This window comes from Oryctolagus cuniculus, chromosome 9, assembly GCF_051225735.1.
Source record: "Oryctolagus cuniculus isolate XC-2025 breed Fujian yellow rabbit chromosome 9, ASM5122573v1, whole genome shotgun sequence".
Taxonomy (NCBI): Eukaryota; Metazoa; Chordata; class Mammalia; order Lagomorpha; family Leporidae; genus Oryctolagus; species Oryctolagus cuniculus.
The window spans coordinates 130,874,495-130,897,227 of NC_142875.1; the positions used below are offsets into that span (position 1 = coordinate 130,874,495).

Here is a 22,733-nt window from a genome sequence, read left to right on the forward strand (position 1 = left end):
ATGTAGAATGGCTTTTCAGTTTCTCTGCCCTACCAACCAACACCACACATACACAATAGATCCATGTGTTCCCAGCTGGGGACATACACAGGAGAAGCAGGGTGGTTCCAAATCACATGGGACATGCAGAAGGAACGAGGAAGCCATGTGCCCACAAGCACAGTGATGTGGACTGAGGGTTTCCCTTTTGGGAACACTCTCCTGCTCCCAGCCCCATCCCACCTGCCCATTGTCAGCGGGAGCACTACTCATCGTCAGCGGGAGCACTATTCACCAGTTTACCACGTCCTGATCTCCCCTTCTGCTTGCCTCTTTCAACAGCTGTGTGAGCTCTGAGCTGTGACTTCTACCCTGGGATGGCCACTGGACACTCGCTGTGTAGTCTGGAAAAGACAGTCGATGAGAACGGGCCGCAGCAAAAAACAGCACAAAGGGCTGCACCGAAGGAAATAACTGGCCTTAACCTGAGAGCTTTACGAAATCAATCGTGCGATTTGCTGGATCCAAACATGACGTAGCAATGAACAGAAAATGTTCCACAGGAGGACCCTCAGAGCCTCTGCAGAGACGGGCAGATCTGTGTCCCAAGGGAACGTGTTTGGGAAAGGGACAGAAGCCACCAAAAGGAGAGGACTTGGAGTTGGCGGGGATCAAATCCCGGGACTTCTTCCAAGGACTTCTTCCTTGAGTTTCTGTGCTCATGTGGTTTCTAGCCGGTGAGTTTACTGAGATGCACTCCTTAAGATAACTACTATAAAAGGTTGCTTGTACGAGAGATAAAATTTTATTTCTTTTTTTTTTTTCAGATTTATTTATTTGAAACAGTTAGAGAGGGGCCGGTGCCGTGGCTCACTTGGTTAATCCTCTGCCTGCGGCCCCCAGCACCCCACATGGGCACTGGATTCTGTCCCGGTTGCTCCTCTTCCAGGCCAGCTCTCTGCTGTGGCCCAGGAGGGCAGTGGAGGATGGCCCAAGTGCTTGGCCCTGCACCTGCATGGGAGACCAGGAGGAAGCACCTGGCTCCTGCCTTTAGATCAGCACAGCACTGGCCATAGCGGCGATTTGGGGGGTGAACCAATGGAAGGAAGACCTTTCTCTCTGTCTCTCCCTCTCACTGTCTATAACTCTACCTGTCAAATAAAAAAAAAATTTTTTTTAAAAAAAAGAAAGAGTTAGAGGGAGAGAAAGAGATACCTTCCAAATGCTGGTTCACTCTCCAAATGGCCACAGGGTCCAGGGCTGAACGAAGCAAAGCTAGGAGCAAGGAGCTTCTTCCAGGTCTCTCACATGGGTACCAGGGGCCCAAGCACTTGGGCCATCTTCTGCTGCTTTCCCAGGCCACTAACAGGCCACTGGATTGGAAGAGGAGCAGATGGGACTCGAACTGGCACCCATGGGATGCCAGCATCACAGGTGGGCTTTACCGGCGATGCCACAGCACCAGCCCCAAAACCTTATTTCAAATTCAAGGACCAACAAAGGACAGAAGCCCAAGTCCTCCCATTATATAAGACCTTCTCTGAAGATTGAAATTACAGCAGCCAAACATCCTGTGATATTGTCCATTATCCACATATAGTAAGAGACTGATGACTAGAAAAACTCAAAGCAAATACAATAACACGCTGAAACTATGCCCAATTCAGAACACTATACATGAAATGCATGACATATCTGATTTTAAAGTTACTCTTGAAGAGTGTAGATCTAAACTACAGATCCTAAGACTTCAAGAAGGAGTCACTCTTAAAACTGATTAATGATTTTCTTCATCAAGCTAGAAAGAATACTAACACAGCTATGCAAATTCTGAACTCAGGTAGAAAACAAAGTCACTGCTGATCTACAGAAGAAAAACGTCATTAACCTTGAGGCCAGTGTGGCTGCAGCACAAATAACAATCTTTGCAATTAAGATTTAGAGTCAGTCAGTTTAGAATATGTTAGTATCATAGTTATCGCAAGACATTTTGCAAGCTCAAGAGATTTGCTTACAAAAATCTCAATTAATAAAAAAGCTCCTAAATTAATCAAGGGTTAATGCACAGATCTAAAGAACTAATATTTAATAAAAATTCTTTCAAAGATACAAGCTGCATAGGTGGGATATAACACATATACGAGAAGCTGCAAATTTTCCTTAGGAAGAATTCTCCAGAAGATTGAAATCACATAATGTGAAGTCACATAGCATATTGGAAAAAAAAATACTTACGGCCATTTACCATTATAGGGTTAAACATACACACTGTAGGATAGTAGTGACCAAAATCGGGAGACAAAAATGACGATTTTGTGGCTTGTCTCTGTCTTGTGTTCCTAGGCAAATCCATTTCTTCAAACTTCCATTCTTTCATTTTTAGTATCATGACACAAATGTCTGCCTTGAATCTCTCTCAAGTTTTTGAAAGAAATAACTTGGAAAATTCATGTAAAAGCATTTGGAAAGTACATATCGAATGACTTCCAGTGCTGTTAATAACACGGACTCATCACTCCAATCCATGTACAAGGTTACTGTAGAAAAATGGATTTGAAAGTATGACACATTTTCCACTTCTTGTTAAAAATTTTGCACTAAAATAAACCCTAGATTTTATGCCATTCTCCCATGTAGTCTTGTATGGCTGGCCTCTCACATATTTTGGTATCCTAGAGAAATTCAATACATTCTGGCATCCTGAAGAAACTCAAAAGTCTATCTGCTCTTTACCCAAACTGCCCTTCCTACCCAAGAGGTAGAGCTCTGTGTCACCAGGATGCAAGGACACATCACAGGCATCGAGAATCTAGAACACTTTAGGATGAACATACTCTTAACAACAGCTTGTCCATGTGTCAGCATCTTCTGCACTAACAACTACAACATTTTTATAAAGCAGGCACACTGATCTGATAGCGCAGTCACTAGTTCACTTAACAGCTTTGATACAGGTGAAAAAACTTGAGTCAACGGGTGAAGAACTTTACCCCAGGTCTTGTAAATAGGAAGTGACAGAAATGAGCTTGAACTCGGGCATCTAACATGTGACACAGTGTCCTACACTCCGCTGCCTCGGACAGTGCAGTGTCATTGAGGCAAAAAATACAAAACCAGTGTCTTCTGTGTTTCTGATCTACCCTGAACAAGAGCTGTCATTGCATGTATAACCCTAGCTATCCACTGATGGATACCCTTAATCTTGAAAGAACTATGTAAGGGAGAGTTACAACCTGAATGTTAAATATGACAAAATTTGAAGCCTAGAACAGTTAGAGCAAAACTGTGAGTCATAAGGAAAGCAAAGATGGACCCACCAAGATCTGTGTAGGTCCCACATTTGCCCTTCTCAGAAAATTCTAGATATTTGCTGCAAGTTCATGAAAGCTGAAGAATATAGGAACCTAACTCGAGCAACACACAATGACTAGCCACTGCAAAAATACCAGAAAACATAAATCTCCAGTAGGCATACGCAGGCGGTTACTGCTTTCTGTGTACCATCATGGCCCATTTGCAGCAAGGATCAGGAAGAACTGCTAGAGTATGATTTTATTACAATTCTAAAACTTCTGGAATCCCAGATTTCCAAAGCTCATATCACAGAAAGAGAAAAGATCCCTTGCCAAAAGTGCTCAGAGTACCGAGGCTCCCACCTGATGCACTGTCACGGTCTTTCCTCTTGGTGTTCCCTGTTGCAATGTTATCCTTAGCGGGGATTTCGTCAGTGACCACAGAACAAAGTGGATAATTTCAGACAACTCCTTTAAGTATTTTCCCTGCGTGTCACAAAACGCAGCTATTTTGTGGCCCTTCAAGGCTGTACACAAACATGAATCATAGCTTCCTGGTTACAATGATTGCCAATTATTTATTATTTTATTATTATAAAATTGTTAATGAAGACAACAGTCAAAATCCTCCATCACACAGCCTTCTTTTGCCTGCAGTTTCAGTTACCTGTGATCAAGTGTGCTCCGAAAATATATGGAAAATTCCAGAAATACGCAATTCATGAATTACAAATTGCAGTCATTCTGAGCAGCATGATGAAATCATGTGCCATACAGCTCCACCCACATCGGGGACACTAATCACGCCCATGTCCGAAGTATCCACACTGTGTATGCTGCCTGCCTGGATTCAGTGAGTGTCCTCTGTGTTACTGGACTGTCTTGTCAAGTGCTCCAGTGCCGCAAAGTGCTTTCTTCAAGAGAAAAGATGAAAGTAAATGTATTGTATGCTGAGGTTGCTAAGCTCTAGAGTAAGAATGAATTTTCTGTCTTTGACATTGTGCAGGACAAAGAAACTCTTGCTAGTTTTGCTATCAGTCTTTAAACTGTAGAAGTTACAGCCACACTGTCTGATAAGGTTTGTATGCACAGCAAAAACCATGATATATTTATATAGAGTTGGGTACCACCTTCCATTTCAAGCCTCCACTGGGAATCCAGGAACATGGTACCCGTGGATAAGGGACTACTGCACTTCAAAATGTTTGTGGAAAACAGAATTAAACGATATGTAAAATTTAGTACAAAAAAAATGTTTGAAAGTCAAATCTATTAGCAATTGTCAAAAAAAGCTTACTCGTGTTAAATAAAAACTGGGCATGGATTTTGAGACATTCTTGCACCAAAATCAACATCTTTTAATTTCATTTTCCATGAACTTTTTGAAGTACCCTCATATTCTATTTGCCTTTTCTTGCTCCCATTTACAGAGATACAGAGGCTGGCGGTGTAGCATAGCAGGTAAAGCCACCACCTGCAGCACCAGTATCCCATAACGGCTCTGGTTCTAGTCCCAGCTGCTCCACTTCTGATCCAGCTCCTTGCCAATCCACCTGGGAAAGCAACAGAAGATGGTCCAAGTGTTTGGGCACCTGAACTCATGTGTGAGACTTGGAAGAAGTTCCTGGCTCCTGGCCTCAGATCGGCACGCCTCCGGCAGTTGTAGCCATTTGAGGAGTGGAACAGAGGAGGGAAGATTCTGTCTGTCTGTCTCTCTACCTCTCCTCTTTAACTGACTTTCAAATAAATAAATAAATATTAGAGAGAGAGAGAGAAAGAGAGAGAGAGAGAGAGAGAGAGAGAGAGAGAGAGAGAGAGAGATACAGAAGGGCAAGTGAAATCCAGCAAGTCAGGGATGGAAAGGGAAGGTAACTCATGCCTTTTCCCCATCTTCTCAGAACACAACTGAGAAGAAACAGATAAGCCAGCCTGAAAGCGATTAAAATAAAAATTAGAGTATTTCCAATTTTACAAAGCTATGTACCAGTACTTTACTAAAAGTATTAAGTTCATGGACACAGCTATTCAGGAGCAATATTTTCTGACTTATCTACAGGATCTACTTTCAATCCCCAATACTTCTTAATCTTTTCATTATTTGGTATGTGTGGATCTCAGGGTGTATTTCATTTACACATTTCTTTGCCTATATCCCTATAAATTTGTTCTTAAGAAACTGAGCTTTCTGGATTTCCTACTGCTGGGAAATGAGACCCAGTATTGAGATAAACGGTGAGCTTCCATTTCCTGGCAAATTGGTTAAATACTGAGTATGATTATGCCTCTGTAAATTTTCAATGGCATGGAAATTTCACAAGAAACAGGCTGTCCGGCAGCCTAGAATTCAGTTACATGATTTCTTTTCCTCTCTGGGGAAGGTGGTGAATTTCTCATTGCACCGGTTACATTTTACACAGAGAAAGTCACTTATTTCCAGAGAGAGCTTTAGGATGGGAGAAGACTACTGGAGAAAAAAAAAAATTTCTTTGCAGCTTTTGAACTTACTTTCAAAGAGCAGGAAAATACTTGATGAGTTTACTTTGGCATTACAACAGGGACCCAAAAGAGATAAAAGACATTAGGTGGATCATTTTGTCGCTAAAGTGACTAACTTCATCTGATGGGAAAAGCATCCTGTGGTCACCAGAGATGGAACCTCCCGGAAGGAGCCTCACCCTGCAGCCACACTCACCCTCCCCTGTGCTGAGGTCTGGGTCCTCCTCGTGTGTGGGTGCACAGACATCAGCAGGATCTTGCCTAAGCTGACGAATACAGCCTTGTCCTGTGCAAACCACACGCATGAGCCACATTCGTGACTTTCAATTTTCTAGTGCCACCTTTTAAGAGGCCAAACAAGTTTTAGTGATATGTGCTAGCTCAAGATATCAAAATACTATCTTTTGAACATGCAGTCCACGTAAAATAGTATTTTGCTATATTAATTATTATTATAATGCTTATGATAGTACTATTAATATATTCCCAAATCGATGGGAGCTATATTGATATTTTATATTATATTCATATTAAGTATTAATATTAGTGCCTGGCTTTGTACCAAGTCTTTGAAAGCCACACTACATTTATGAGCATGTCCCAAACCAACCTAGACACATTGCAAGCATTCAATGGTCACTTGCGACTGGTGGCTCCCATACTAGACAGCACAGGAATGGCTGGCTAACCACACTTGTGGAACTTTTTGTTATTAACATTTATTTTAATAATACAGTTACAGAGAGGCAGAGGCAGAGACAGAGAGGTCTTCGATCTGCTGGTTCACTCCCCCAAATGGCTGAAAGGTCCAGAGCTGAGCTGAAGCCAGGAGCCAGGAGCTTCTTCCGGGTCTCCCACATGGGTGCGGAAGCCCAAGCACTTGGGCCATCTTCTGCTGCTTTCCGAGGCACATTAGCACGGAGCTGGATTGTAAGTGGGGCAGCCAGGACTGGAACTGGAGCCCATGTGTGATGCTGGCGCTGCAGGGGGCAGCTTTACTTGCTACACCATAGCACTGGCCTCACTTGTGGAGTCACTAAAAACCTTGATATCAGGCTTCTCACTAGATTGTAAGTTCTTAATCTCAGAGCACCAGCCTCCCCACTCCAGAATCAGGCGACTGCTGTATACAGGAACACTGACAAGCCATGTGTCCCAGGCAACATCAAACACAAGACTTGCACTATAGGCAATACTCCTTTGGGGTTCAGAGTTCTGGGTTGAACATTTGCCCATTTTTTTCCCCTTTAAGATAAGTATTTGAAAGAGAGAAAGTCAACAGGTACGGTCAACCTTCTGATCACTCTCACTTTTCCAGCAAAACCTGGGGTCGGGCTGACCCGGCAGCTGAGTGTATCTCCCCTGTGTCACAGCATCACTGTATTTAAGTCACATACTGGCAGGGGTAGGAGTGACGCTACTGAACGGCAATGCTCTTAAATGACTGGGTGAGCACCTGTTCTGGCACAAGCACGGGACGTAAAACTCTGCTAGGGACATCTCCACCTGTGAGCACTGAGAACCAGGTGACAGTGTGGCACACAGCCTCTCTGCACTTGGCCAGAAAGCCTGACAGGTGGATTTTTGCCTGCCCCGTCTGCTCCTACCCACCCACATCCTGGTTGTCCAACCATCATGTCTGCCATCTGTGTGTCCACTGGCCCAGAACCACTCTGAGACTTGGATGTCCAGCCCCAAAAGCAGCATTCAGTCAGCACAGCACCAAGCACACAGATGAACTCCAAGAATCTGAGGGGGTTCTCCAAGATCCTAGCTTTCCTCTGAGCTGGGCTCCATTCTAAAGGCACTTAGGGAAGCTGAAGATTTACCCCACTGACTTGGAAACGGGATCGTCACAACTGCCTACTAAGCACGTTCAATTCTGCTACATGCTTGGAAGTCACAGCTAAAACTGTATCTATTAGCATCGTTGAGAGGCGCCGGGTTAAACCACCCAGGGAGACAAGGAGGTTGGGTGACACACCACAAACCAGAACAGGAACCACTTCTGTCCACACCGGACCCAGTGCTGTGTTCAGCCTCATTCCCTGTGCTGGAGGCTCCAACACAAGTGGAAACTGGTACCTTTTTTTTTTAATTTTGAGGACGTGTATTAGCAGTACTTATCAAAATGTGACACAGGCATCTTCTTGGCTCATTCGTTTCACCTATAAGAATGTATCCTATAGAAGCACACACGTGAGCAAAGACATTTAAATGTGGTAATGAAACCCTGACATTAACATAGACGTCAGTTAATACAGCCTTCAGGATGAATGGCATACATCTGTGTATACTGATACTCAAAGATCTCCAAGACGTAAAAGCACTCCAAGTGCCAGCCTATGTATACAGAAGAGGAAAAACATATGGTACACATGCACAGCAAAGACTTGGAAGAATATTTGAAAACCCCTGAAGAGTGGTGATTTCTGCTAAATGCAGGGGTATTGGGGGACGTCATTCTGCAGCATTTGACGAGTTGTGTTGAAAACTATTTCCACAGAGCTTGTATAATTAGAAAGTAAACATATTAGGAAAAATATCCCCTAACCCCATGGCAAATAATGCAGAGCATTCACGAGGGGCATCTTATTTAGAAATGTAGATGTTCTTTTTAAATAATAATAAATGAAGTTTTTTTAAAGTCCCACTGTGCTAGAACATTGTTTATAAGTCATTTGTATTATGGCTAAAGAATAAAGAAAAACTAATTAAAGAATAATTAGCTAATTAAATAGACCTTCTTTTCTCACTGTTAATTCTGTTGGGGTTTTGGTGTTATAAAAGAAATTTATCACAATTCTGGAAAATACAATTTCATCATGCTTTCAATGTTTATGCTTTTAAAAACAGGGTTTGTAAATTATAGTCAGAACAAAATAAATTCCTCATAATGTATGTTTAAAGTAAGGGAATAAAAGAATTGATTCAATATGCCTTCTTTAGCCAATACTGATGGATTTCCCAAGGTCTGACCTCACAGGACAGGAGAGGGGCTCGTATTCACCTGGGACTGCCCCAAAGGGGAGGACCAGAGGAGCCCTTGACAAAGCAAACTTCCAATCACAGCACCCATGGCCAGGGTGTGTGCACAGGAAGCGGACAATGCTGGGGTCTTTGCTTCTAACTCTGATTTGCACCCATTCCCACACTCCCTTCATTCTCCCGTAGGCACTGCAGCTTCTAGTAATCTTTATTCTGTGCTTAGACTGAAGTTAATTTTAGCTTCCAAATACCAGGGAGAACATACAATACTTGTCCTGAGTCTGGCTTGTTTCACTTAACATGCTGTCCCCAAGTTCTATCCATTTTTGCTACAAATGACAGTTCGTTCTTTCTGTAGCAGAATTGTATCTCATTGTGTGTATCTGTAGACCACACGTTCTGTAGGCACTCATTTGATGATGGACAGCTTGGTTGATGGCCTATCCTCAGTACTGGGAACAGTGCTGCAATAATATGGTGGAGCGAGTACCTCTTTGATACAGGGATCTCATGTATTTTGAGTATACATTCAGTAATGGGATTGCTGGGTCTTACGGCAGTCCCATTTCTGGTTTTTAAGGCATCCATACTGCTATCCATAATGGCTGCACTAATTTATATTACTACCTACTAGTTCCCTTTCTTTCTATCCTCACTAGCACTTGTTCATTTCTATCTTTCTTATAATACTCATTCTAACATAGTTGAGGTAGAGCTGGATTGGAAGTGGAGCAGCCGGGACTAGAACCGGCACCCATATGGGATGCCAGTGCTTCAGGACAGGGCGTTAACCCACTGTGCCACAGCGCCACTATCATTGTGCTTTTGGTTTGTATTTCCCTAATGGCTATTCACATTGAGCATTTTTCCTTTATTTATTTTTTGGCTATTTGTATTTCTTTTGAAAATTGTTCATTCTGGTCCTGTGCCCATTCCATAACTATATGGTTGTTTGTTGTTATTGTTGAGTTCGTTGTGTTCCTAACATAATTCGGATATTAATCCTTTGTTAGGTAATAGCTAATATTTTCTCCTATGCTGTCAGCAATCTCATTACTCTATTGACTGTCTCCTTTGCCCTACAGAAGCTTCAGAGTTTGACATAATACCATTCGTCTACTTTTGCTTTTTTTTGTCAACATGGTGAGGCTCTTCTTCAAAAAATCATTGCCAGAACCAGTGTCCAAAGGGTTTCACCTATTTTCTTCTGGAAATTTCAGTGTCAATTCTTAGATTTAGTTCTTTTGAGTGGATTTTTGTATATGTTCACAGGTAGAGATCTAATTCTTCATATGTATATCCAGTTTAGTCAGCACCATTTATTGAAAAAACCATCTCCAAAATATGTTGTTGGCACCATTGTAAAGAATCAGTTGGTCAGGTCTTCAAAGAAGGAGGTACCTTTCTCTGAAGGGAGGAGACAACCTCCACTTTGACTATGACCTTGTCTAAACAAGATAAGAGTCGGAGAACTCAAGGGGCTTCCATAGCCTTGGAAACTCATGACTGGAGCATAGGGAGATTACTGATGCCATAAACAGGAGTGTCAATTTGTAAAGTCAACAACAGGAGTCACTGTGCACTTACTCCTCATGTAGGATCTCTGTCCTTAATGTGCTGTACATTGAGACTTAATGCTATAACGAGTACTCAAACAGTATATTTCACTTTGTGTTTCTATGGGGGTGCAAACTGTTGAAATCTTTACTTAATGTATACTAAACTGATCTTCTGTAAAAGAAGAAGAAGGAGGAGAAGGAGAAGAAGAAGAAGGAGAAGAAGGAGAAGAAGAAGGAGAAGAAGAAGGAGAAGAAGAAGGAGAAGAAGAAGGAGAAGAAATTATCAATTCCCAACTTGACTCTCACTGGGATTAAACATGACAATAGGTCTGATCTGATTTCTTCATCATTTAAAAAATCATCTATTATTTTTCACTTTATGTTTCTGTGTGGGAGCAAACTGTTGAAATCTTTACTTAATGTATGCTAAACTGATCTTCTGTATATAAAGAGAAACGAAAATGAATCTTGATGTGAATGGAAGGGGAGAGGGAGTGGGAAAGGGGAGGGTTGCGGGTGGGAGGGACGTTATGGGGGGGAAGCCATTGTAATCCATAAGGCGTACTTTGGAAATTTATATTCATTAAATAAAAGTTTAAAAAAAAAGATTAGAACATGCTAAAAAAAAAAAAAAAAAAGAATCAGTTGGTGCTGGCGCCGCGGCTCACTAGGCTAATCCTCTGCCTTGCGGCGCCGGCACACCAGGTTCTAGTCCCGGTCGGGGCGCCAGATTCTGTCCCGGTTGCCCCTCTTCTAGGCCAGCTCTCTGCTGTGGCCAGGGAGTGCAGTGGAGGATGGCCCAAGTGCTTGGGCCCTGCACCCCATGGGAGACCAGGAGAAGCACCTGGCTCCTGCCTTCGGATCAGCGCGGTGTGCCGGCTGCAGCGTGCCGGCCGCAGCAGCCATTGGAGGGTGAACCAACGGCAAAGGAAGACCTTTCTCTCTGTCTCTCTCTCTCACTGTCCACTTTGCCTGTCAAAAAAAAAAAAGGTTAAAAAAAAAAAAAGAATCATTTGGCTATATGTGGATTCATTTCTGCGTTCTCTATTCTGAGCCAGAATTATGTTGTTTTAATTATGGTAGATTTGTAATTACCTTGAAGTCAGTTATTGTGATGCCTCCAGCTTGCTTGCCTTAGCTAAGAAATTCCTTGCCTATTCTGAATCTTTTGTGATTCCATATGAATTTTAAGATTTTTTTTAATTCTGTAGAAAACATCATTGGTATTTTGAAACCAGATGTATTGAATCTGTAGATTGCTTGAGGGAAGTGTGAACATTTTAATGATATTAATATTTTCAATCCATGATCTAGGAATATCTTTCCTTTTTTGTGTGTGTGAGTTCTTGATTTCTCTTACAAGTGTTTAGTAATTATCTTTGTAGAGATCTTTCACTTTTTTGGTTAAATTTATAAATAAGCATTTACATTTTTATAGGTGTTGTGAATGGGACTTTTCTCTTGATTTCCCCATAAGCAAGATCACTGTTGCCGTGTAAAAAAAAAGAATACCCACAGTGGCTGAGGCTAGCCCATACCAAAACCAGGAGCCAGGTTTCCCACCTCAAGGGCTCCCACATGGGTGGCAGGGACAGGACTTGGTTGTCATCCCCTCTCCGGTGGAGTGGCGTTCTGTTCCACTAGGTTAGGCCCTGCTGAAGAGGAGCAGCCAAGACTCAGACCAGCACTCTAATAAGGGATGGCTGCATTACAGACAGTGGCTTCCTCCACTCTGCCACAAAAAATCCCACCCCACAGCATTTCTGTGAGCTGTGTTCCTTCTATACATGATCAGTTGGGAGATTTTTTAACTGTGAAACTATGGTGAATTAAAAAAATCATTTCATTGATAGATATGCAATATGCATATCAAGAAATGTACATAAATAGATAAATGAGATACTGACCTCTGATCACACTCACAACCAACACACAAATAAAGAACAAAACATTACTAGTACCCCAGGAGTTCTCACTACCCCCCTTCTCCACATTTGTTTTAAACATGCGAAGAATAGTATAATGTCATTACATGGTATGATTCAGTGAAGCAATATTATAACTATATACCAAATGATGAGATACCTACACAATTTTTATACTCTGTGTATTAACTACTACAAATAAGAGAGAATCTATGATATTTTTATTTGTGGGTATGATGAATTCCCTTAGATAATGATCTCCAGTTGCATCAATTCTGTTATAAATCCTTGGATTTCATTCTTATTTATAGCTAAGCAATAGCCCATTGTGTATATATACACACACCAACTTTTCTTTATCCAATCATCAGTTGATAAACAGCTGGACTGGTTCCATATCTTAGCTATTGTGATATGATTGGCTATAAACATGGGAGTGCAGGTATCTCTTTCATATACTGATTTCATTTGCCACGTGTTTTCCTTTAATAATTTGATGTTTTCAGATCTTAAGTTTACATTATGTATTCACTATGAGTTGACTTTTGCATAGGATATAAGGTGGGGTTTTTTTGTTTTGTTCTGTTTTTGTTTTCCTTTTTTTATTTGACAGGTAGAGTTATAGACAGCGAGACAGAGACAGAGAGAAAGGTCTTTCTTCCGTTGGTTCACTCCCCTAATGGCTGCCACGGCTGGCGCGCTGCATTGATCCAAAGCCAGGATCCGGGCGCTTCCTCCTGGTCTCCCACGTGGGTGCAAGGACCCAAACACTTGGGCCATCCTCCACTGCCCTCCCAGGCCACAGCAGAGAGCTGGACTGGAAAAGAAGCAACCAGGACTAGTACCTGGTGCCCCAACTGTGGCTAGAACCCGGGGTGCCGGCACCGCAGGTGGAAGATTAGCCAAGTGAACTACGGTGCCGGCTGGGTTTTTGTTTTTTCTTAAGATTTATTTACTTGAAAGGCAGAGATACAGAGAGGGGGCGGTGGAGAGACAGAGAGAGAGATCTTCCATATGGTGGTTCACTCCCCAGATAGCTACAACAGCTGCGGCTGGGCTGGGCCAAGCCAAAGCCAGGAGCCAGGAGCTTCATCCAGCTTCCCATATGTGTGCAGAGTCCCAAAACTTGGGCCATCTGCTGCTGCTGTCCCAGGCACATTAGTCAGTAGCTGGACTGGAAGTGGAGCAGCCTGGACTTGAACCTATACTCATTAGGGGATGCTGGCATTGCAAGCAGTGGCTTAACACACCATACCACAAAATAAGTGCAGGTAAGGATCTTGTTTCAAACTCCTACATGTAGAAATTCAATATTTTCAACACTATTTGTTTAAGAGATTGAGCTTTAGCCAGGTAGTCATTTTAGCTCATTTGTCAAAGGTTAGATCATTTTAGATGTATGGATTAATTTCTGGAGTTTCTATTTTTGTTCCATTTGTCCATATGTCTAGTTCTGTGCCAGTATCAGGCTGCTTTGATTACAACAGTCCTGTAATATGTCTATAATCTGGTACTGTGATGCCTGCAGTTTGTTTTTACAGTTTAATATTACTTTGAGGGGCCAGCATTGCACCATAGTGGGTTAAGACACTGCCTGAAATGCAGGAATTTCCTATGTGCACAGAGTTGAGTCCTGGTTGCTCCCTATATGATCCAATTCCCTGATAAAGCACCTTGGAAAACAGTGGGAGATGGCTGAAGTACTTGGGCCCCTGTACCCTGAGGGACACCTGGAAGAAGCTCCTGGCTGCTGCATGACTCAGCCCTGGCCACTGGCGACCATTTGAGGAGAGAACCACAGGATGGAAGACAGCTGTGTGTGTGTGTGTGTGTGTGTGTGTGTGTGTAACTCTGTTTTTCAAAAAAATTTTTTCAAAAATTGCTTTGGCTATATGTAGCGAAAATCTTTTAAAAATTGTATATAGACGCAACATATCAGCATAATTTAGACCAACAGATAGCATCATGAATGGGAAAAGTTTGAAGCATTTTTCTAAAATTTATTTATTTGAAAAGTGGAGTTACACAGAGAGAGAAGGAGAGAGAGAGAGAGAGAGAGAGAGAGAGAGAGAGAGAGAGAGATTTTCCATCTACTGCTTCATTCCCCACATGGCCGCAATGGGTAGGATTAGTTCAGACTAATGTGAGGAGCCATGAGCTTCTTCTAGGTCTCCTAGATGGGTGCAGGGGCCAAGGGCTTGGGCCATCTTACTCTGCTTTCCCAGGCATATTAGCAGGGAGCTGGATTGAAAGGGGAGCAGCCAGGACTCCAACTTGCACCCATGTGGTATGCTAAAGTTGCAGGCAGCAGCTTTACAGCATCGGCCCCAAGTCTGAAGCATTTCTACTAAGATCTGGAACCAGATAAAGATGCCTACTCTTACCACTATTACTCAGTATACTTCAGAAAGTTTTAGCTGGAGCCATTAGGCAAGAAAAAGAAGTCAGATACAAATTTGAAAGGAAGAAGCCTGATTATCCCTGTTTGCAGATGACAGGATTCTTTATACGGGGGAACCAAAATATTCCACTAAGAGGTGGTTAGAAGTCATAAGAAACTTTGGGAAAGCTTCATGATAAAAAATCAACACAAAGCAATCAATATCATTGTTATAGACCAGCAATGCTGTGGCTGAAAAGGTACTTATTTCTAAGATCAATCCCATTCACAATAGCTGCAAGAAATTTAAATGCCTTGGGATAAATTTAACCAAGGATTTGAAAGAACTCTACAATGAAAACTGCACACCATTAATAAAAGAAATAGAAGACACAAAAACCAGAAAACTATTCCATGCTCATGGATTGGAAAAATTAATACTATCAAAATACCCGTGCTACGCAAAGCAATTTATAGCTTCAATGATATTTCAATCAAAATACCAAGAATATTTTTCAGAAATCTAGAGAAAACAATCCTAAAATTTACAGTGACATTGAGTCTGATCAAATGCTTTTTCTGCATCTACTGGGACGATCATGTGGTTTTGTTCTTCATTCTGACGTTACTTATTACATTTATTGATTTCTGACTGCTGAACTACCCTTGTATCTTGGAATAAGCTCCTCGTGATAGAGATGTCTGATCTTTTTGATGTAGCGTAGAACTTGGTTTACTTTTGAATCTATGTTCATCAAGGATATCAGTCTGTACTTTTCTTTCTGTTTGTATTTTCAGTTTTGGTACCAGAGTAATGCTGGCCCCATAAAAAGAGCTTGGCAGAGCTCCAACCCTTCTGAATTGTCTGACAAGCATTGGTTTTAGTCCTCACTTAAATGTTTTGTGGAATTCAGGGATAAAACCATCAGGTCCTGGACTTTGCTTTGAGGAGAGACTTATAATTATCACATCATTCTCACGGCTTGTTATGATTATGTTTAGATTTTCTCCATCTTCTTGATTTAATCTTGGTCGGATTTAGGTATCTAGAAATTTATCCATTTCTTTAAGATTTTCTAATTCATTAGCACACAGTTAGCTGTTCATAGTAGTTTCTTATGATCCCTATTATTTTTGTGGTATCATTATGTCTCTTTTTTCTCTGATTTTAATTTTTTTAACTTTTTTGTATGTATGGTTAAAGGATTCTCTATTTTATCTTCAAAAAGCCAGATTTTCAGTTTGTTTGTATTTTTTTAAAAATTGTGTTTTTTAAAAAAAATTTTCCATTTCATTTATTTCTGATCTGATCCTTATTACTTCTTGCCTCCTGCAAATCTGGGGATTGGTTTCTTCTTTCTTTTCCATGGCCTTCAGATAACCATTAGAATATTTATTTTAATTTTTTTTATTTGAGAGGTATAGTTATAGACAGTGAGAGAGACAGAGAGAAAGGTCTTCCTCCCATTGGTTCACTCCCCTAATGGCCGCAATGACTGGAACTGCGCCAATCTGAAGCCAGGAGCCAGGAGCTTCTTCCAGGTCTCCCATGTGAATACAGGGGCCCACACACTTGGGCCATGCTCCATTGCCCTCCCGGGCCACAGCAGAGAGCTGGATTGGAAGAGGAGCAGCCGGCACTAGAACCCGGCCTCCATATGGGATGCCGGCGCCACAGGTGGAGGATTAACCTACTGCACCATGGCGCTGGCCCCGATTTCACTTTTAATTTCTTTAGCGATCCACTGGTCACTCAGTAGAATGTTGTTCAGTTTTCATGTATTTGTAAAATTTCTCTTGTCTTTCTGACTTCTAGTTTTATTCCCTTGTGATCTGAGATGATACATGGTATGATTTCAGTTTTTTAAACTTTTCTAAGACTTGCTTTGTGGCCCAATATCTGGTCTACCTTGGAAAATGTTCTATGTGCTGTGAGAATAATGCATGTTCTATGGCTGCTGGACGACAGGTTCTGTAAATGTCTGCTAGTCTATATGCTCAAAGGTATGATTCAACTTTGATGTGCCTTTGTGATTGTCTGTCTGGATGATCTTTGTATTGATGACAGTGGGGTGCTAAGGTTCCCTGCTGTTACAGTGTTGGAGTAGATCCCTGCCATTAGGTCCAGTAACTTTTACTTTGGAGATTTTGGTGGTCTTCTGTTGGGTGCATATGTATGTAACATTTTATTATCCTTTTTTGAATCAATTATTTTATCGATATATTAATGTCCTTCTTTATCTCCTCTTACAGTTTTTATTTAAAGTCTTCTTTATCTGAGCACAGCTACTTTAGCTTGGTTTTAGTTTCCCTTAGCATGGTTTATCTTTTTCAACCCTTCTGTTCAATCAATGTGGATCTTTATCTCGATTTTAAGGGAAGAGCTAAAGAGGGAGGGAGAGCTAGATTTTCCATCCACTGGTTCACACCTCAATGGCTCTTAGAACCAGGGCTGGTCCAGGCTACAGACAGGAGCTCAGAGCTCCATCCAGCTCACCTGCATGGGTGACAGGTGTCCAGGCACTAGGGCCATCTTCTGCTGCTTTCCCAGGTGCTTTAGCAGGTGACTGGACCAGAAGCAGACCAGCCAGGATGCAAACTGGTGAATCACTATGGGATGCCGGCATTGCAGGATGCAGCTTAGCTCACTGTGCCATAATGCCTACCCTGCAGCCAAACTGTTTTGCCTTGGGAGTTTAATCCATTTAAACTGAAGGTTAATACAGATAAATAAGAACCAACTCCTGGCACTTTGTTGACTGCTGACTATTTTCCAACTTCTCTTTCTTTCTGCCTCTCTTACTATTTACCATTGTATTTTGGTAGCTGTCATGACAGCATTGGACTTTCTTCTCTTCCTGTCTGTCTTCCATGCTAGTAAACTTTGTACTCTGTGTTATGATGCTTTTATTTCCCATGTAGACTGTCCTCAGGATTTCTTGTAAGGCTGGTCTGCTGGTGGAGAATTCTCAATTTTTTCTTGTCTGGAAATGCTTTGTTTCTCCTTCATTTCTAGAGGATAGATTCACTGAATATCACATTCTTGGTTGGAAGTTTACTCTTTCAAGACCTTAAGCATATCATAGCAGCCTTTCCTGGCCTGTAAGTTCTGCTCAGAAGTCTGATGTCAGTTTAACACACACAAAACACGTGGCAGATGTCACTATTTTAATTTGTCTGCCATTTTTGCCCCCAAGGCTGTTTATCTGTCTCAGGTGCTGCGCAGAGCTGTGACAGTCCAAGTATCTGCCAGGATTTTCCAATTCTGTGTTAACAGCTTTCATCAAGTCATTTACACATCTTATTTACACAGCTATGCTGAGAGAGAGAGAGAGAGAGAGAGAGAGAGAGAGAGAGAAAGAAACCCAAGCACACACTTAAGGAGCGCCATTGCCGAGAGAACACATTCCAGATATTCTAGACTAATGTGACACAGACAGGTGGACTGACCATGCTTACATCACCGAGATGACGGGGCATATCCAGTCGCTGCGTTCCTGTGGAGGTTCTAACTCTGCTCAAGTTCTGGGTCCTTACTGTCTGAACAGCGTTTTGCAGCCTGTGTATGGTTCCCTAAAAAATTTTCCACTTTGCAACAAAATATAAAATTCTAGACAATCTCTCACTCAGTTTGGTCCTAATTAATAAGTGTTTTCACAGGGAGAAAAGCCAAAATTAGCATTTAAATTGTGCATTTGCTTCTTTATAATTTAACCAGACAATCACATTTCCTCGAGCACTGGAATTCAAAAGAACAATTCCATGGGCATCAAAACCATCCCCTGCGCACATAGGAAGAGGATGCACTTCGCAGAGACGGCTAAACGCCGACAACAGCAACAAGAAATGGATGGCTTATTATTATTTTATAATCCGGGCTCTACAAGGTCCAGCGCAGTTAATGACGTGTCCAAAAACGCACAGTTAATATTGTGAGGTAAAAGGCAAACTGGAATGGTAGAAAAACTGAGTGTGCTGTGGAATTCTGAACTTGCCTCTGACTGAAGTGTGAGCCACTGTAACTCCTGGCAGTAAGTATACAGCACTTTATGGAAAAATCACTCTCACTATTCACGGTCTCTTTTCCTTTTAATAAACAGGTAGATTTCTAGTATTAAGATTCTATGTTTGCTCACTGCCACGGGTGACCGATCTCAGAGCATCTTCCATAGCTAAGAAGATTCATGCTTAAGGAATGGATGTCCGTGGTCACCCCACCCAGACACTGAAGTGGGTAAGACAGGGGTGTCACTTGTGTAAACACATCACAGAGAAAATCCGGCCTCCAGGGGCTGCGTCCCATCTGTGCCAGATGGGAACCAAAGATGGGGACTTCTGCGTTACATTCTGGTCAGGAAGGAAATGCTTTAACACTAGGTCAACACTGAGATGCTAAAACAAAAACAGAGTGTGGGGGGATCTGAGTGTTGATCCATGGACCGAGGGCTTGCTCCCGAATTAGTGTTCCCATGGCACTTAAGTTAATTCTCACACCAGCCCGTGAGAAGGCGTGCCTGCTCTCTTTTATCAAGCAAGAAACTGAGACTTGGAAGGAGCAGAGTTACCTAGCCCGCCTGGAGCGACACAAACATGAGCCCCAGAGTTCAGTCAGCTTTGCCCACCCACAGTTCAGGAAGTGCTTTATCCATGGGGCTGGAAGTAGGTGTTGAAGGAAGAGTACTCTGAATTCGATGAAGACCTGGAACGCGCTGGCTTGCCCTAAACCAGCCAGATTTCCTGGGTCAGACCTTTTCAGAGTGTTCACTATGGAACAATGCACAAAGCATCTGTGTCTAGGGCGTGGCCCTCACTCTTGGCCCTGTTTCAGGGTAGCTGGCTGCAGAAAACCTTCCTTCCAGAATGCCTGTTTCCACTGAGGACAGAGCTAGCTCACTGCAGGGAAGGTGACAATAGTCCCAGAGAGGGGCCCCACGCTGCTTCCAGACCACATACCGCAGACCACCTCCAGCGGCTAGTGCCTGGTGCTGTCCACGGCAGCAGGTGCTTCCTCACTTTCCCACACACCTGAGAAGACCGCTGCTAAGACTCAGCACATTCAGTGCTGTGACTCAACCCATGGTGGAAACCGTCCTCTAGTAGCATCTGTGTCTGTCCAGTTACACACACACACACACACACACACACACACACATTCAGGGATCATTCTCAGTGCCAAACACTGCCCTGGGCCCCCAGAGAAACACACAGAGGAACAAGAACCGGAACTGCGGGGGAGTACAACACAATGGAACACAACCATCAACACACTCGAGCGTGCACTGACAAGGGGCACAGCAGGTGCACAGCACAGCCTGGGGAGGTGCAGGGTCAGGGAGAGGTGCTGAGCTTGAGGCACGGCTGTACCTATGGGCTCTGGTTTCCCTGCGAGAAAGCTTTCACTACCTTTTTCTTGTGCCCTTAGTTGAGTACAGGCTTTTCAAACCCTAGAAAACAGGAAAAATCATTTAATTTTTCAAAAATCAAGAACCTCTGAATAAGATTTTATTTCCTTTTTTCCTTTCACAATATCAAAGACTTCACCCATAACTTCCTGATAGCTTATTAAAAATTTCACTTAGCCATGAAGACCTGAAATAAAGGCCAAAACACTACCTACCACCGTGCTTTCTGAATAATTGATAATATTAATAGTAATCATTTGCTTCAAAGGTTATATTAGAATATTAATGAGAAGGGGAAGTGCTTTTATTCTATTAAGTAACTGTGTCAGGACTGTAAACAGATGTTGTCACACGTAAGAAACAAACTTGAGTTCGATCTGCAAAGAGCTTTCAGAAATGGTATAGCAAAGTGGATAGTCACAATCCTGGAAGTTAGTTTAGCACAAGCTAACAAATCAGAACCCAGGGGGCCCTGGACAGAGGCAGGGACCTGAAGAGCCCAGGAGCAACAAGCTTTGGCTCTTTGTTGGAGTTTAGGGAGCTCTAGCTGGGTGGAGGGCTGGGGGGCAACAGAGCAGCCCAGGACAGACCAGCTTAGGGCACGCCTTACACCATCTTCATGACTATGACGACCACACGGGGGCCTATCTCTAACCAGTCACCATGTCTCCAAGGAATTCTTTTCTAGCTCAATTTACCTACAGAGATAACTTTAGGACTCAGGAAACACAGGAAAAAAAGACCCCTTTGACTCTGAGGTTACTCTGTAACAATCAGTATCAATTCTGCTTTAGTAGTGCACTATCAACAACCCCTCAAAGGCAGTCCATGGGCAGGTGTCTGGCCCCAGTCAGTAAGATGCTGGTTGAGACATTTGCTTCCCATATCCAGGGACCTGGGTTTGACACCCAGCTCAACTTACAGGTCTCACTAACGCAGATTCTGGGAGACAGCCGTGATGGCTCCAGGAGTGGATCCCTGCCAACCTCATGGGAGACCTGAGCTGAATTACTGGCTCAGCTTTAGCAGGGCTTTTAAGGAGTCCCTCTGTCTCTTTCTCTTTCTTTTTCCACTCCCCTGCTCCAAGTATCTCTGCATCTCAATTAAACATATATATATATATGTGTGTGTGTGTGTGCGTGTATATATATATATATATATTAAAAACCTCTATTCTACCATTTCTAGGAGAACCTACGTTATTTGGAAATATCTAAAATGTTATTTATTTAGAGACAGCAAGCAGAACCAAGAGCAACCTGCTCTGTGTCTCGTTGGTTCAAACTACAACTGAAAGCAAGCTCCTCTATGTTTTATTAAGGCCACTTGTCTGCTCCCCACTTCCCTTCCCAGAAAAGGAATCTAATCATGACCAATAACATTCCCGTTAGCTGTTCTGAAGCAGCGGGGTTGCCATCGGTTTGTGGCGTGTTGAGAGCTGCGACTGACAGTTCACCAGAACTAGAATAATTAATCGGAGAGGCACAGCCCTGCCAGCCCACTCCCTCCGCTCTGGCCACAGCTTCCAAGGTTCTCGAAGGGTGAGCACCAACCAGAGCCCACAGTCCCTGGAGACTTTATAAATCATATTAACAAATGCTCTTCTATTTCTCATTCCCTGTCTTGAACACTTTGTAGAAAGGAAAAAGAAAGACAGAGGGAAGGAACAAACTTTTTTCATTGTTTGAAATCACCTACACCAAACGTTAATAATAGGGCTGTATCAGTCCATAAACTAGACTCTAATAAGTCAAAAGGAGGAAAAGAAAAAGTGTTATATCAAAAATGTTGACTTTCAAAATGATTTTCAAATAAAGCACTCTCATTGTTCAAGTGAATCTGAAATAATTTTAGGGCAACTAAAATATAAAATAATACCATATTGTTTTCGTCTTAAGTATTTTTTTTAACTTTTATTTAATGAATATAAATTTCCAAAGTATTGCTTATGGATTACAATGGCTTCCCCCCCCATAACGTCCCTCCCACCCGCAACCCTCCCCTTTCCCACTCTCTCTCCCCTTCCATTCACATGAGGATTCATTTTCAATTCTCTTTATATACAGAAGATCAGTTTAGCATACATTAAGTAAAGATTTCAACAGTTTGCTCCCACACAGAGACATAAAGTGAAAAATAATAGATGATTTTTTAAATGATGATGAAATCAGATCAGACCTATTGTCATGTTTAATCCCAGTGAGAGTCAAGTTGGGAATTGCTAATTTCTTATTTTTTTTTTAACAGAAGATCAGTTTAGTATACATTAAGTAAAGATTTCAACAGTTTGCACCCCCATAGAAACACAAAGTGAAATATATTGTTTGAGTACTCATTATAGCATTAAGCCTCAATGTAGAGCACATTAAGGACAGAGATCCTACATGAGGAGTAAGTGCACAGTGACTCCTGTTGTTGACTTTACAAATTAACACTCCTGTTTATGGCATCAGTAATCTCCCTATGCACCAGTCATGAGTTTCCAAGGCTATGGAAGCCCCTTGAGTTCTCCGACTCTTATCTTGTTTAGACAAGGTCATAGTCAAAGTGGAGGTTCTCTCCTCCCTTCAGAGAAAGGTACCTCCTTCTTTGAAGACCTGTTCTTTCCACTGGGATCTCACTCACAGAGATCTTTCATTTAGGTGTTTTTTTTTTTTTTTTTCCCAGAGTGTCTTGGCTTTCCATGCCTGAAATACTCTCATGGGCTTTTC

The 22,733-nt window shown here is 42.2% G+C and overlaps 1 long non-coding RNA gene across 1 annotated transcript in view; it reads right to left on the reverse strand.

Annotated features, from left to right (window-relative positions):
- The window catches only part of LOC149124773 (uncharacterized), a 55,444-nt gene that overhangs the window by 16,934 nt on the left and 15,777 nt on the right, over positions 1-22,733 (reverse strand). The window lies entirely within an intron of this gene.